General features: G+C 33.7%; 1 protein-coding gene across 2 annotated transcripts in view; it reads right to left on the bottom strand.

The window, feature by feature from the left end:
• LOC134842708 (heterogeneous nuclear ribonucleoprotein K-like) overlaps window positions 1–17,536 on the bottom strand; it is a 432,138-nt gene that overhangs the window by 278,223 nt on the left and 136,379 nt on the right. Inside the window, exon 1 of one of the 2 annotated variants that reach the window (XM_063859165.1) lies at window positions 12,051–12,060. The exons of the other annotated variant lie outside the window; for it this stretch is intronic. The gene's annotated coding sequence lies outside the window, so the exon portion shown is untranslated. Of the gene's footprint in view, window positions 1–12,050; window positions 12,061–17,536 lie in introns of those variants that run through there. 2 annotated transcript variants of the gene reach the window in all.

Genomic DNA, 17,536 nt, shown 5'->3' on the forward strand with positions numbered 1-17,536 from the left:
AGTTTCAGACCAAATTTCCGGTCTATTTCATCGGATTTTATTAGTAATTTAGCTAATTTCAACTGGCTCTCTTATAGAGCAATAATCAATTGAAAATGAAACCCAACTAAACGATAGTGTTTTGAAAATTTTCAAAACTATTAGACTTCTCCTCTTACTCTTTTTTGGTTGGAACATTCTGGGCTACTTGCAGATCAACCGGCTATCTTTGTTGATATTGGATATCATATAGTCAAATACCCTTAAATATGGTCAATGATTTCCCGCTATCAAAAAGTTTTGGGCCTGAAAGACTTCAAAGTTTTGAGCCTTGAGAAAAATTGTGTTTTTATGCATCTGCTTTCTATGTACATGCGTAGCTTAATTGTAGCTTAATTGTTGTAATGAATTTATGGAAAGTTTTCAGTTGGCCAAATTGATTATTTTCCCAAACTTTGCTGCACCAGAGAGATCAATTGAAAGTATCAAACACACATCAACTTGGACGGATTAAGAATGGATTATTAATCCTTGGATCAGCAAGTCGAGACAAATGACCTAAAACCTATTCGCTATTTATTGGATACATTGCTGAAACCAATTCGGATGAAAAATAATGAAATATCAAAATTACAGGACACAGTTGCTTAATTTGGGGATCGAGTTCAAAAATAGAAACGTCATTCTCCCAAAATGCTCTTATATTTGTCAATGTACGAACAACAATCATCCACTAGAACTATAAATGTGTGGACTTCTAAAAAAAATATTTGGGTTATGAAAAATCCCCCGCTAATTTCAAAGCGTATTATGTTCTTGGAGCAAGGACTTATGGTGTAAGCCCGGCTGCAACTATCAAGTTTGTATATTATTGTGAAAAAGAAGAAAAACACAAGCGAAAATCTTGGTTAGCAGGGACCCTTAATCCTCAAAACAGGAAAACAATTTTCATTAAGTAACGGTTGTCCAAAACTGATCTGGATCTGAATTTATAAACTTAACCGCAAGGTTTAACTACAACTACTTGGAAACTACAGGCAAGAGTTTTCCAGAAAACTAACCAGTTGTCTTATTGCAGTGTCAGCGTGGATAACAAAAAAGCTATTGACCATATGAAAACGAAAGCATTGAAAAAAGTCGTTAGATATGGCAATGTGTGAAACAATTCGGAAAATTGCAAGTCTTCAAAGGGCGCACGGGCCCACCTCAACTTAAGCAAAGCCGATAAATAAGTTGAAAACAAACGTAGCATTTAAGTCTTTCTAGAGTGTATTCGGATATCCACGGACAAAAACAGCATCCAATTCTTGAAAACAAGAGCTAGAGAAAATAACAAGATCATTGATAAAGTTCCGGGCCCTGAGGATAACAGTGGAATAAAGCGATTACGGAAAACAGAGTATCTCTTGCAGCTAGACGAGTTTTTTTTCTTCGTATGAAATTTTCTCTTCATTTTAACGGAAACTCCAAATCCTTTCTAATTTGGATAATATGGGTCATCTTCTCTTCTTAAATGTAAAATCTTTAAGAAACAGTCATGACCTGTTTCGTGTTTTTATCGAATCACTCAAAATACAATCTGTGATTTAGTAATTTTCTGGAAAAATTTGAGAAAAAATTGATTGAAACAAATGAACCACGTAACGAGACTTTGTTTTTGGAGATTTTAATAAAGATCTGCTAAAAAATATCGGTCGATTGAAAACTGATTTAAAGGCGTACAAACTTATTCTCAGATGTCACGGTTTTCATATATGTAATCACGAAGCTACTAGAGTGGCAGCGACATCATCAACTTGTGTCGATCAGCTTTCTTATCAAACTTAATATTGAAGAAAAAACCTTAAAAAAGTAAATATTTCATTTCCTCATAAATTGTCAAAAGTTACAAAGTACTGATGAAGAATACTTGGCTACTAATTGATTTTATGATATATAGCCACAACCAACAGAAAAATTGTAAAAGTCTTGAATTAAACTATTTCACTGACATTTCAGAATTGATTGATAAGTTCACTAGATCATAACATTTAAAAACATTGTAGTTTAGCTAAAAGAACTTTTCAACTTAACTTGTATTATTTTCTAAGGATCACTACAGTTTGGGCTTCATGCCCAATGAGTGGCTCTGACATTTTTTTAAATGTACCTAAATAGTTTGGTAATGAAATGCAATTTATACTTCTATATCATATAAACCTCAATCAATTGTATCCGCTTTTTTCTGATAACCAGCAAACACCAGCTCATTTGAGAAAGTGTTTCGGTGCAGGTATTTTAGATAGATTATTGCAAAGTAATATTAAATTAAATACTGCTGTCACAAGTTTTCTTAGACAAAATTGTGAACAATTTCAAACATATGTCTTATAGCTCAAGTTTCATTTCGATTTGACAAATACATAGTCCAAAAATTTAAGAACATATTAAAATTATTAAAATCTCCTTTCAAAGAACTTCAATTGAATTACTGATGTGAAGCTGTGCTTCGAACCACTTGCGATACAACTATGGATGACTTTGAACAAAACCAAACGGAAAAAAAACTTGAAAAAATCATTGTTGTTTATAAAAATTTGCAACAAAAGCATTAAAAACCGGAACAAAACTGCCTGCATCATTAAAAAATTTTTCTGAAGGCTAGAAAAAAAACAATATTTTTCTTTTTTCTGGCTACTAGAACTCAGTCAACAAAAAAGCCCAAAAAAACAAAAACAACTCCAGTTTGCAAAAAAACAGGTCCCGGCCGGACTCCAGCCGTAGCCCTTCGCGGTCTCAAGCAATTGGATTAGGTCTACTCCAGCTGCGCCAAAGGATTTTTTGGAAATGAATTTATAATAACCAAGCGCAAGAAAACCAAAAATATCTGAGCAGCAACCTTTCACGCCGAAAAAAGGTCAAAAATTTCCAAAATATTGAAAAAAAAAATTATTTCATTTTTTCTTCAGAACACACGCACGCACTCTAAGAAGATTCAGTCGAAGATTTTATCGACCTACAGCTTAACTTTCAGGAGCATGTGGTTTCTACTTGGAAACAATTAGCTTCTTTAACATGGAAGTGGAATATTGTCAAAACTTTAAGTACTCATGTATTACACAATGTATGTTGTATCATTAATTTCACATGAACTACTCAATTATGGATGTACCAACGAAAGAAATCTTGAAAGAACTTTTGTATGCCCAAAACATACCCTCCCAACAAAAATATTCGAAGTGAAATATAATCCTAGCACTACCATTATTGTATATAATGGCATTCAAACACTGAATGATCTTTTCTAATGACAAACAGTTTGATATTAGTTGATTTGATGATATACAGCCCCAATCAACCGAAAATTTGTTGTTAAAGTCTTGAAGTTAAACTATTTTATTGATAGTTCAGAGTTGTGTTCATTTGATCATAACCTTAAAAATTCTTGTATTTTAGCTAAAAGACCATTTCAACTCATTTTGTATTACTTTCTAAGGATCATTTCAAGCTGGACTGTTCAATCCCATTTGCTGGCCTTGGTATACTTGTAGATGTAACTAATTTGTTTGATAATGAAATGCAATTTATGTTTCTATATCAAATAAACCTTAATCAAATAAATCAGCTTTTTTCTGTTAACTAAGGTATTCGACTGGAATCGAACTCCCGGACTTTGCCATCTCAAGCATGGGTATTAAAGCAAATTGGAAGAAAGCTGAACCTTCAAATCAAGTCGGGCAATGGTAACAAAATCAACAAGAAAACAGCCCGAAAAAGCACAAAAACTTTCAAGCAGTTGGGTTACCTCTATTCCAGATGCGCCGGATAGTTTAATAAATTGATTTTATAATAACCAATCGGCAACAAAGCCGAAAAGAACTGAGCAGAAATTTTTCACGCTGAAGAAAAACCGAAAATTTTCTAAACTAATGAGAAAAAAATGTCTCTTTCCCCTCAGATTACACGCACGCACAGAAAACGTTTTTTCGATCCCCAAACGACGGAATATGAGGCCAATTGAGCGTTATAAATCAAACCGAAGATTATTAGAACGATAAAATAGACCAAACATGAACAAAAAAATTTCAAATAACGAGCTAGTACAGTTCTACACGTTTAAAAACGACTTTTTTTTCAACCGGACCTTTACAATGCTAAAACACTTAAAACAATTACAGTGAAAGTTGTGTGCCGCAAAAAAAAAACGATTCTTAGATATGGCAACTAAACAGAAAAAGCATAAGCACGCAAGTAATATGCCAAAAAAAATTTGAGCCGGAATATTTACCATTGCAGAAAAAACAAGTCCTAGTCAGATTAGAAACCAGAACTACTGCCGTCCCAGGTGTTTTCGTTACCTCCAGGCCAAGTGCGCAGGAGACACTAATAAAATGAAATCATCATGAAACAAGGCACCAAGGTACCACCAGTTGTCGAGATGAGTCCTATGAACAAAGTTTTTTACCGTAAAAAAATAGTATCCTATTGCAATACCCTTGTTTATCGCAAGCATAAACATCAGAAGTCAAACTGCATTAAGATAAATTTGAGCGTGAATATTGTTAAAGACTTTTTCAGTATTAAAAAAACGAAAAAAATTATCGCGACCTCATTACGAGGCCAAACTGTGCACTGTATAGGCGCACAATTTTGTGTCTGAATGTTCCTCGATTCCAAAAACTAATATTTAAACATGTTCCAAAATGTAAGTTGATTCCACTTACAAACTTCCGTGGATTCCGCGTACATATGAGTGTAACGTAAATTATGTCGGCACATTTGTTCTGTCGCGGATTCCGCAACAAGCGAATATAGCTAGTAGTTCTGGAATCATCAACTGCAAGTGGAATCCGCAAAAAGTAAGTGGAATCCGCAATTTTAAGTTGAAAATGCAAACAAAATGCGAATTCCACTAACACTTTGTGGATTCCACTTACAATTTGCGGATTCCACTTACACGTTGCGGAATCCACAACAGCTCAATTTAACTATACACATGTCTTATTGTTTGTTTATGGACTCCTCAAACTGTTATGGATTCCGCAAATACAGTTGCGGATTCCGCAGATTCGTCTATTTTTGGAGCGATTTTGAACGATACAGTGTTTTAAGTATTTGTTTGTGGAATCCAAAACAGCAAAGAAGCAAACATGATCAAAGAAGTGTAGCAATTATGTGGATTCCGCGACAAATCTGATTTTGGCCTGTAGTGGAATCCGCATACAATGCACAGAATGCACAGTTTGGCCTCGTATTGCTTTATAAGAGTCTTAAATAAGTTCATAAAAAAACTGACATGGTCTCAGATTCGAACATTTGATTCTTTTCGACATATAACCGCTCTCTCCGACAACACTATGTATCCACATTTTAACTCTTGAAATTTAACTTCCTCAATAAAACAAGCTATCAAATGTTTGAAATGATTCTGTTAAACTGGTTTTTAACGTCTATATTGTCTATATTCTAGTTGGATTGTATTGAATTGCATTGTATTGTATTGTATTGTATTGTTTTGTATTGTATTGTATTGTATTGTATTGTATTGTATTGTATTGTCTTGTATTGTATTGTATTGTATTGTATTGTATTGTATTGTATTGTATTGTATTGTATTGTATTGTATTGTATTGTATTGTATTGTATTGTATTGTATTGTATTGTATTGTATTGTATTGTATTGTATTATTTTGAAGTGTTTTGTATTGAATTGTTTTGTATTGTATTGTATTGTATTGTATTGTATTGTTGTGTATTGTATTGTATTGATTTGTATTGTATTGCATTGTATAATGCAAATGTATTCGCAATATTCATTTTGTTCACCAGGCCAAATTTTATTGATTTACAGGCTAATATAATTGAACGTACAATTTTAGTCCCGACTTTCAAAGAAGGCTTGGGTTATATATGCTCGTGGTGTTAGTTGGAGGCTGCTAATTGATCTTATTGATTTCATACACTATTTAAATTTTAACACTTTAATTTTGATAGTACCAGCCTATAGTTCATTGTTTGCCAAGACCTAAATGACTAAATAAATTTGAGACCAAGAAAAAGGGCACTCAGAACAATCAGGAATTTGCACTGATGCCAGCAGTCTCCTTGCTGTTAAGCAAGAAAGACAAATGTGTTCAGATATTCTGAATACATCTGTTTTTTGTTCCGACTTTCGAAGGAAGTGAAGAAATGAAACGCTCGGATTACCTTTTTTCAAAACATTTGTAGCTCACTTGGGGGATCAAGCACCGGACCTACGTAACTCCGAAGTGCTCGTACACCACTATATTAGAGCGAATATCTGTGGTGCAAACTGAAACGAGTCGATCTAAACTGATCATGTTACTTTGATGCTGAAAGGGTAACGCGATATATTTACGAGTGGTGAATTATCCCTTCCTGTAAACCCGTTCCAAATTGTATCGAGGCAAGCAAATTAGTGTTATCAACTTCATAGAAAGAACTTTTGTATGCCCAAAACATACCCTCCCAAAAAAAATATTCGCAGTGAAACATAATCCTAGCACTACGAGTATTGCATATAATGTCAATCAAACACTGTATGATCTTTTCTAATGGCAAACAGTTTGATATTAGTTGATTTGATGATATATAGCCCCAATCAACCAAAAATTTGTTGTTAAAGTCTTGAAGTTAAACTATTTCATTGACAGTTCAGAATTGTGTTCATTTGATCATAACCTTTAAAATTCTTGTATTTTAGCTAAAAGACCATTTCAACTCATTTTGTATTACTTTCTAAGGATCACTTCAAGTTGGACTGTTCAGTTCCATATACTGGCTTTGATATACCTGTAAATGTACCTACTTTGTTTGATAATGAAATGCGATTTATGTTTCTATATCAAATAAGACTTAATCAAATGTATCCGCCTTTTTTCTGTTAACTCAGGTATTCGACTGGAATCGAACTCTCGGAATTTGCTATCTCCAGCATGGGTATTAAAACAACTTGGAAGAAAGCTGAACCTTCAAATCAAGTCGGGCAACGGTAACAAAATCAACAAAAAAACAGCCCTAAAAAGCACAAAATTTTTCAAGCAGTTGGGTAGCCTCTATTCTAGATGCGCCGTATAGTTTAATAAATTGATTTTATAAAACCAATCGGCAACAAAGCCAAAAAGACCTGAGCAGAAGTTTTTCACGCTGAAGAAAAACAGAAAATTTTCTAAGATTATGAGTAAAAAATATGTCTCTTTCCCCTCAGAACACATGCACGCACACAAAACGTTTTTTCGATCCCCAAACGACGGAATATGAGGCCAATTGAGCGTTATAAATCAAACCGAATTTATTAGAACAATAAAATAGACAAAACATGAAGAAAAAAATCTAAATAACGAGCTAGTATAGTTCTACACGTTTAAAAACGAATCTTTTTTCAACCGGACCTTTACAATGCTAAAACACTTAAAACAATTACAGTGAAATAGTTTTGTGCAGCAAAAAAAAACTATTCTTAGATATGGCAAGTAAACAGAAAAAAGCATAAGCACGCAAGTATCATGCCAAAATGTTTTTGAGCCGGAATATTTACCATTGCAAAAAAAAACAAGTCCTATTCAGATTCGAAACCAGAACTACTGCCGTCCCAGGTGTTTTCGTTACCTCCAGGCCAAGTGCGCAGGAGACACTAATAAAATGAAATCATCATGAAACAAGGCACCAAGGTACCACCAGTTGTCGAGATGAGTCCTATGAACAAAGCTTTTTACCGTAAAAAAATAGTATCCTATTGCAATACCCTTGTTTATCGCAATCATAAAAATCAGAAGTCAAACTGCAATAAGATAAATTTGAGCGTGATTATTTTTAAAAACCTTTTTCAGTATTAAAAAAAAAACAAAAAAAATTATCGCGACCTCATTACGAGGCCAAACTGTGCACTGGATAGGCGCAAAATTGTGTGTCTGTATGTTGCTCGATTCCAAAAACTAATCTTTAAACATGTTCCAAAATGTAAGTAGATTCCACTTACAAAACTTCCGTGGATTCCGCGTGCAAATGAGTGTAACCTTAACTTTGTCGGCACATTTGTTCTGTCGCGGATTCCGCAACAAGCGAATATAGCTAGTAGTTCTGGATTCCCCAACTGCAAATGGAATCCGCAAAATGTAAGTGGAATCCGCAGTTTTAATTTGAATATACAAACAAAATGCGGATTCCACTAACAATTTGTGGATTCCACTTACAATTTGCAGATTCCACTTACACGCTGCGGATTCCGCTTATAGTTGCAGAATCCACAATAGCTCAATTTAATTATACACATGTCTTATTGTTTGTTTGTGGACTCCTCAAACTGTAATGGATTCCGCAAATACAGTTGCGGATTCCGCAAATTCGTCTATTTTTGGAGCGATTTTGAACGGTACAGTGTTTTAAGTATTTGTTTGTGAAATCCAAAACAGCAAAGAAGATCAAAGAAGTGTAGCAATTATGTAGATTCCGCGACAAATCTGATATTGGCCTGTTGTGGAATCCGCATACAATGCACAGAATGCACAGTTTGGCCTCGTAATGCTTTATAAGAGTCTTAACTACGTTCATCGACTCATAAAAAAACTGACATGTTGTCAGATGCGAACATTTGATTCTTTTCGACATATCACCGCTCTCTCCGACCACACTACTGTATCCACATTTTAACTCATGAAGCTTAACTTCATCAATAAAACAAGCTATCAAATGTTTGAAGTGATTCTGTTAAACTGGTTTTTAACGTCTATATTGTCTATATTCTAGTTGGACTGTATTGAATTGCATTGTATTGTATTGTATTGTATTGTATTGTATTGTATTGTATTGTATTGTTTTGTATTGTATTGTATTGTATTGTATTGTATTGTATTGTATTGTATTGTATTGTATTGTATTGTATTGTATTGTATTGTATTGTATTGTATTGTATTGTATTGTATTGTATTGTATTGTATTGTATTGTATTGTATTGTATTGTATTGTATTGTATTGTATTGTATTGTATTGTATTGTATTGTATTGTATTGTATTGTATTGTATTGTATTGTATTGTATTGTATTGTATTGTATTGTATTGTATTGTATTGTATTGTATTGTATTGTATTGTATTGTATTGTATTGTATTGTATTGTATTGTATTGTATTGTATTGTATTGTATTGTTTTGTTTTGTATTGTATTGTATTGTATTGTATTGTATTGTATTGTATTGTATTGTATTGTATTGTATTGTATTGCATTGTATAATGCAAATGTATTCGCAATATTTATTTTGTTCACCAGGACAAATTTCATTGATTTACAGGCTAATATAATTGAATGTACAATTTCAGTCCCGAATTTCAAAGAAGGCATGGATTGTATATGCTCGTGGTGTTAGTTGGAGGCTGCTAAACTCGTTCCTGCATAATTCACCACTAAACCAGTGGTGAATTATCCTTTCCTGCAAACTCGTTCCAAATTGTATCGAGGCAAGCAAACTAGTGTTATCAACTTTATACACGACTCAAGCTTTACACTCGATAAATAAAAAAATCAGGCTAAAAGCAGCTAAAGGGCAGTCGGAACATTCAGGGCTTTGCCGTGATACGAGCAGTCTTGTTGTTTTATTAGAACTTCGAATTATTGTCTGCCAAAAATGTATATTAGTAGAGCAAAATAGTAAACCTGCCACAAGACCGATAAACAGGGTACGGAAGGAAGCAAAAAAAAGAAAGCATCTCTTGAAACGACATAATGTTGAGAGCATTTCGTGTTAAATACCCGCAAGGTAAATCTGTGTAAAATTGGTTGTAGTAACTTAATTTATAAAAATGATGATGGATGGGCTATATATCATCAGTGAGAGCATGTTTTTCATTGAAACAAACGTTTGTTTTTTGGCAAGATACCGAATAAAAACTCATTTTTTTGCATTTTTTCGTTCCGTACTGTTAAAAAAAATTCACGCAAGTTCAAGTATCACAAAAAATTATCGGATTGTTTTGAGTGATATAACAAAGTTTAAATCTCATCAGTTGTGAGTGCTTGGGCGACCCCATGTATGAAGACAAGTAACAGATTTCCGGTCACCCTTGCTATGTTTTAATAATGGTAAATAAATCCACAACCTATCAAGTTAGGGAATAGTATTTGTAAGGGTTTGTATTTGTAATAGTGTTTGGGCAATGGTGAGAGATTGATAAAAAAGGAATTTTTGTTATTTTTCTGCAAGATTTGGCGCGCTATTTTAATTGGCAGTTATCAAAGAGGGCTGCATCTTTTGTTTTTTCTCAATGAAAATTGTAGAAAGAAATTTTTGTTCTGGCATAAATCTTGATCTTGTCATCAGTTTCGGAACTTTCCCACTGCTCACACTCCCTCATTTCTTCAGTTTGTATCCTTTCTCTTTAATGTCTCTTCTTCCCTCTTTCAAAATCTTAATTTGTCAAAGAGGGACGTGCTTCTTGATAGGAACAGAATTATTAGTAGCATACCATAGCTTCAATCACGGTTTTCGATGTGGATAAAAAACGTCAAAAAAAGGTCAGTTTTTTTCCAGTTAACCACATGTGCAAAAAACAACATTGAATTCTGCTTTCTGGTCTTGTGTCTGGGTTAAAAGATATAACCATACTCTTCAAGTTGCAAGTTCAGTTATGTCTAGCTTTGAATTTTTGCATTTCGGCATCAAGCTCGCATTTCGTGTACAGTACTGTTGGCATCTTGACACACTATGTAGGGGTGAAACTTGCTTGCAGCAGTTCCAACTAACGATTTGCAGATTTTTGAGGAATTTCGAATGAAGGTTTCCTCAACAACAGCTTTGGAAGGTCAACCGGTCATGTCTTGCCGTATTTTTAACAAAACTTATGTCACTTTTGCAATATAGATGAAACTTGTAATTTGTATACTTGTGCATACATGTGTTTGCTAGATTCGGAAGTGTACAATCAAGCCTTTTTAAATATTTATTCACTTGTTATGGTAAAATTGAGCTTTTTTGCATTGCTTCAAGAGTTGGAACAACATCTTTGTTGTTGTACACCTGCAAAAGTCTTTTATAAGTAATTGTAATTTTCTCAGCTAGATGGGGCACAGAATTAAGCTGGGGCACAGTCTTAATTCAAATCTTTTTCAATGCTCGTTGCTCATTGAATCCACTCTTTTCCAGTTTTCCAGAGCCAGTACGACCTGTGTCTAGAGGATTTTTGTTTTCAAGTTTACCGGAAAACGGTTCAAGTGGTGGCAAGTTTGGAAATACACGCTTCTCTGCGTGGCCAAACACTCATTATCGAAAAAGTTTTTCGTTGCGTTAGCATTGTAGGCTTTCAGAAATTAATCAACGAAAAGTTGTTTGATGCCTTAAAAAGGCAGAATTTAAAGCAAAATCAAAGGATGATTTAGTTGAGTAAACAAATCATTACTTATTTAACCAAGTTTCTACAATTTATCTTCTCAAAATGTGAAGTTCATTTTAACAAACACAATGGTTCGCAGGGCCGTTGGCTTATATTCTTATAAAGTACAACTTCCTAACGAATTCTTTTCGTCGTCAGTGAGTGAAAGAGGAATTCTTGCTTATCTGGATATAGCTTTCAAGAATTTTTGAAGGAATCGATTCGCATCCATTCACTGATAGAGAAAACTCTGTAGTAACAGGACTAGCCTTCTCACTCAAAGGGAGGCTTACCCTCAACTTGTTAACAAAAAATTTTTACTACCAAATGCCATAACTCGAAGCAAGCTGTTTTGAGCTAGACTCAGGTTTTACACGTTGTCTGCGAGGCCAAACGATAGTCTGAACCCCTGTACAAAAAGGTTTTGACGAGAAAGAATAGTAAGTGTTCTGGCTATAGTTTCTATGTTTTTGTGATGAGAAGGTTCAGTTCCTTCCATATTCTGTTGAAATGTTCAGCTAGTAAAAATCTTCTAGTAGGTCACAGCAGTGAGCAATCACTGTTGGCTAGAGAGTTTTACTAGCTGAAACTAATTACAGAGTAAACAGGGAAATTTGCAAAGTGAAACTTCTCATTACAATAATATGGAAACCATAGCCAGAACTTTTACAAATTTTTCTCATCAAAACCGGTTTATATTTTAAAAAAATAATTTAATAAGGGTCCGATAAGGATGGCAATTGCAATTAAAACAAATTCAGTTTTTGCGGAATCTTTTCGTGAAAATCCATTCATTTAACATTTTTTGAGAGAACTTCTCATTGAGTGGAACTTCTCATTGACGCCCTTTTGGTACAGCAACAAAAGCATTTCAAACTGACGAAAAAATTTCAGCTCTTTCAATGGGAGAGTTTCGATAACACTTAATTTTAGTTTTTGACATGACTTCAATACAGGATGCTTCTGAGCAGTTGCATTATCCAAAACTTAGTGGAAAAAGCTCGAGACTAGAAAACTGTTTTCAGCTTTCTCTGGAGCACGTTACTGAAATGATTCTCTTGGGAGAAAGACGATCAAAAATTAAAAGAAACAAACTCGGAACGGTCGCTAAAATTTTTTTTTGATTTTTCAGATTCCGGCAAAATTGTATTATTTGGTTCTTGATTTTTTTGTTTCTGTACTTTTATTATTCTTTTGCTTTTCTTTAAAACCAATTCTCCAAAAAAATTAGTCAATGAATACTGTATGTTCACACAACCAATTTTTAATCCGTACATAAGACCTGTGCATGTTTTTGACGATTCAGTACTTAGATGCGGAAATGAATCTGTTGGGAGAAAGATAATCAATAATGCAAACTAACAAACTTGGAGCGGTCGCTAAAAATTTTAATTTGCTGAATTTTCAGGTTCCTGCAAAAATGAATTTTTTTTGTTTCTGTACTTGTACTGTTCATTTTACTTTCTTCGATTCAGTACCTAAAGGCAAGTAAGTCATCTATCTGTACTTTTGCCTTTATATTATACTATGGAAGGATTATTTTCTTTGTTTGAGCTCAGGTTCAAGTATATAGGATTTTTTCTCCTGAAAAAAAACCCTAAGCAAACAAAAAATGAAAACTGAGCTCCCAGCAAAGATAAAGGAGAACACTGGATAATAATTGCTCGATCGGACAAAATTTCTTATTTCGCTGATTATTTGGGTAGAAAGGGTTTAAATTGCTCCTTTTTAACAAAAAAAATTGGCGAACGGTTTTGCAGAAACTACAAAAGATTGGTAACTGTTTTGGATTGTACGCAAGTTATTCAGCACTTCTTATTTTCAAATTCTACCGAAGAAAGCTAAAAAATACAAATGATGTGCATCCTTATAAAATCATAAGTAGGTTTTCATTAATCGCGTTCTTTATTTGTAAACCTAAATAAACACTATAAAAACATTTTACGATGCAGCGAATTGTTTGTTTTTGTCTATTTAATTTCGATCTATAAAAATCCTTATTAATTTTACAAAAAGAACCTTAGCAACTAACGTTTTGGTGCAATGTAATAAGAATGTTGTTGGAATTTTTATGATGCAATCTCCAATTAAAAAAATCGTCGATGGATTAGATAGAAAGACAAAACTTGAACCCAACTTCTCGTAAATTAAATAATCTTTTTAAAACATTAGACTGAAAAAGATTGGGAAAAATAGACAAAAACGATTTTTTTTCAATAGTTTTTCCATCTCAGTGTAAATTTTTACCAGTGCAAAAAATAAAAAATTGTAGAAAAACCACACATGTACCTTTTTTCTACCATCATTTTTATCATTGCCCAAAACATTGAGTTCAGCAAAAAGCAATCAAAGATTCTTTACTTTTCTGTTTTCCATTTTAGCTGTTTGAAGGACCACGAATTAGATTTTTTTTACAAACTTTCAATCTCCATGCAACTTCAAGCACAATGGGTTATAACTCACATCCACAAATCCATAATCTTTGCCAATCACATCCGAAATTCTTATCTAAATGATTTCATTTTAAACACAGAAGCGAAACAGAGCTTCGCATGTCTTGTGATATAAGTAAATAATTGTTTTACAAGAAGTCTTTTTTTTGAAAAAATAGACTTAAAAAAATACCTGGAAAAAATCGAAAATAGATTTAGCGAGAATTGAGAATCAATAACCGGGCGGAGAAAAGGCGAAAACCTGAGTCTTCTCTCGAGAAAACAAAAATGAAATTGTAGTCATAGAAAAAGCAATCAAAATTTTGAAATCAAACTTCGCAGCATCAATTGACTAAGTCGAGAAAACATAAGCCAAAACAGGGTAACCGAAAAAAAATCAAACAATCGAACGGTGTTTAATAAAGTTACTGGGTGCCTATTTAAAGCTGGAGGTGTTTTTTTTTATTTTTTCGAAACTGTAGTACTAATGCAGGATGAAATGGCTAAATCGAAAGCTTAAAAGTTTGGCGAGAACAAGTCTTAAAGTTTTTCTCTAACAAAGTCTGTACAAGTAAAAATAATTGAGAATATGGAAAATTCCTGAAACAATTTCTAACAAACCTTAAGGCGTAATCATGAGATTTCCAACAATCTCATGCCTCGGTTCAACTCTTGACATCAGAGTTGGCTGGGTAATTTTGAGAAACTTCAAGAAATTTCAAAAACTGACAAGAAATCAAAACACTGGGGCTTCTGAGGGCCATAATGTGCCGCCTCAATGCTGTTAAGTAAGTAAAACAAATTTTGAACACAATTGCTTTTTATTCCGAATTTCGCAGAAAAGAAGAAATTCATATGGTTGGGTTGTTTTTTGAGACGAAATTTTAACTCACTTGGGGATCTATTTCCGGACCTACGTGCGCCCTGCCGTGCACGTACACCATTATATTGGAGCTAGTGTCGGTGTTAAATGAAACGAGTCTATCTAAACTGATCACGTTACTTCGGTGCTGAAAGGGTAATGTGAATAATTTACGCGTGGCGAATTGTCATTTACTGCAAAACCGTTCCAAATTGCATTGAGGCAAGCTAATTGGTCTTAGTAATTTCATACACGACTCAAGTTTTACACTCAATAATGAAAATAATCAGACTCAAAGCAGCTAAAGGGCAGTTGGAACAATCAGGGATTCGCCCTGATACGACAGTCTAGTGGTGTGCATTCTCATTGTTGTTAAGTAAGACAAACATCTGTGTTCACAAATTCTGAGCATAATTGTGTTTTGTTTCGACTTTCGAAGAAAATGAGGAGTTATATGCTTTTTTTCAGACCAGTTATAGCTCTCTTGGTAGATCAAATCCCGACCTACATGCCCCCACCGTGCTAGTACTCGACTATAACAGAGAGACTAACTGGGCAAATCGAAAAGAGTCTATCTTTACTAATCATGTTACTTTGATGCTGAAAGTGCAACGCAAATTATTTATGCGTTGCGAATAATCCCTTGCTGCAAAATTGTTCCGAATTGTATTGAGGCAAGCTGATTGGTCTTAATAATTTTATACACAACTCAAGTCTTAATGCCAATAATGAATTTTATCAGCCTGAAAGCAGTCGGAACATTCAGGGCTTCGACGTGATACGAGAAGTCTTGTTTCTTTATTGGAACTTCGAATTCTTGTCTGCGAAAAAAGTAAATTAGTAAAGCAATATACCAAACGAGCCATATGACCAATAAACGGGGTACCGAAGGAAGCAAAAAAAATACGAGACACGACTAAACGTTGAGAGCAATTCGTGTTAACTACCCGCTGTAAGAATCTGTGTAAAATTGGTTGTAATAACTTAATGTATAAAATTGATTCTCAATGACACAACTTTTATCAGTGAGAGCATGTTTTTCAAGAAGAATAGTTTTAAGCAGGAAACAGAATCAAATATTCAGTTTTCTTACTTTTTTTGTTCCGTCCTTTTTCAGACTTTTTTCAACGCAAACTCAGGTATCACAAAAAAAACTATCGGACTGGATTGGGTGATACATGATTTTTAAACCCTATCAGTTGTGATTGCTTGGGCGACCCCATGTCTAAACATACCTTAAACGTTTCTGGTCGCCCTTGTTATGTATTAACATTGGGTAAAAGTCCACAATCTATTAAAACAGGGAAAAGAGTTTGTAAGGTTTCAGTGGTTCAACAATGTTAAGAGCATGGTAAAGAAAAAAGCATTTTGCAATATTTCTGTAAGACTCTCAATTTTTAGGAAAAAAATTTGGCGCCTGTTGCCTTATTCCAAAATATCAATGTTTTATTACAAGTTAAAAAAATGAAGTTAGCATAGTTTGTTTTTTGATTTCATCGGACGTCAAAAGAAAGAGTTTTTGCACAGAAATTGAACATTTTCTTGATTTTTATTTTGAAACTTCAAAACACACTAACATTTGATCTAATTTAGTTTATTCAGTGTTCTGAAGCATTAAAGCTTCAGAATAATTCCATAATTACAGTTTTTAGAAGAAAAAGAATTACAACTAAAGTATATAAATCACTGCAGCGTAAAATAGGTTTACCGTACGTTCACAAATAATGGACATAAAAACAACTTCATTAAAAGTTGTACAATATTGGAACAGTTTTAATATATTCAACGGCTTTGTATGAGTTCCAACCTCTTGAACTTGTCTTTTTGGGTAAAAATAATTGCATTTGGAATAAATAAATTACACTGAACGTAGCCAAAAAGGGCTCTATTTTTTTTGTTTTTGCTGAATGGAGACTGTTGAAAGGGAATGTTTGTGAGAAAATTTGGTTCTGACTTAATTTTTGATCTTCTCATCAGTTTCGGAACTTTATCACCGCTCATACTCCCTCATTTTTGCAGTTTTGAATCCTTTCTCGTTGATCTACTCTCGTCTCCTTTTATTTTCTTGTTCCCTCTATCAAAATCTTAATCTATCAAGGAAAAACGAGCTACTTGACAGAAACAGAAAAAAATATTAGCATCACATAGCTTCAAATACACTTTTGGGGGATCACAATAATCGTCCACATTAAAACAGTCATTTTTTTTCTGCAAACCGCATGTGAAAAAAAATACTGAATTCTGCTTTTTGGTCTTGTTTCTGGATTATAACATATAAGCATAATCTCCAAAATGCGACTGTAGTTATGTGTAGCTATAAATTTTGATACGCATTTGTTCACTGATAGAGCAAACTCTGTAGGAACAGGACTAACCTTCTCACTCTATGGGAGGCTTACCCTCAATTTGCTTCCTCGTGAAAAATTGTTACTGCCAAATACCAAACTTCGAGCTAAGCTCTTTCGAGGTAGATATCATTTTTACACATTGCCTGGTAATCCAAACGTCAGTCTGATCTTGTATAAAATGGTTTTGACAAGAAAAATAGTGACCTTCTGGCTATAGTTTCCATGTTTTTGTAATGAGAAGGTTCAGTTCTTCTAGATTCCATAGTAAACATTGGTGATTACATTCAGCCAAAATCTCTTCCAGTAAACAGTGATTAATCACCATTGACTAGAAAATTTTTAGTAGCTGAAAGTTATCGCCAGTTTTTACAATGGAAACTGGAAAGTGAATCTTCTTATAACAATAAAATGGAAATTTTAGCCAGAAGTTTTACATTTCTCGTTAAAACCAGTTTATATAGGAAAAATAAATTAATAAGGCTCCGATAAGAATGATAATTGCAATGAAACAAATTCAGCTGTTGCGGAATCTTTCCGTGAAATTCTATTCATGTA

The sequence above is a fragment of the Symsagittifera roscoffensis genome, chromosome 3, assembly GCF_963678635.1.
Source record: "Symsagittifera roscoffensis chromosome 3, txSymRosc1.1, whole genome shotgun sequence".
NCBI lineage: Eukaryota > Metazoa > Xenacoelomorpha > Acoela > Convolutidae > Symsagittifera > Symsagittifera roscoffensis.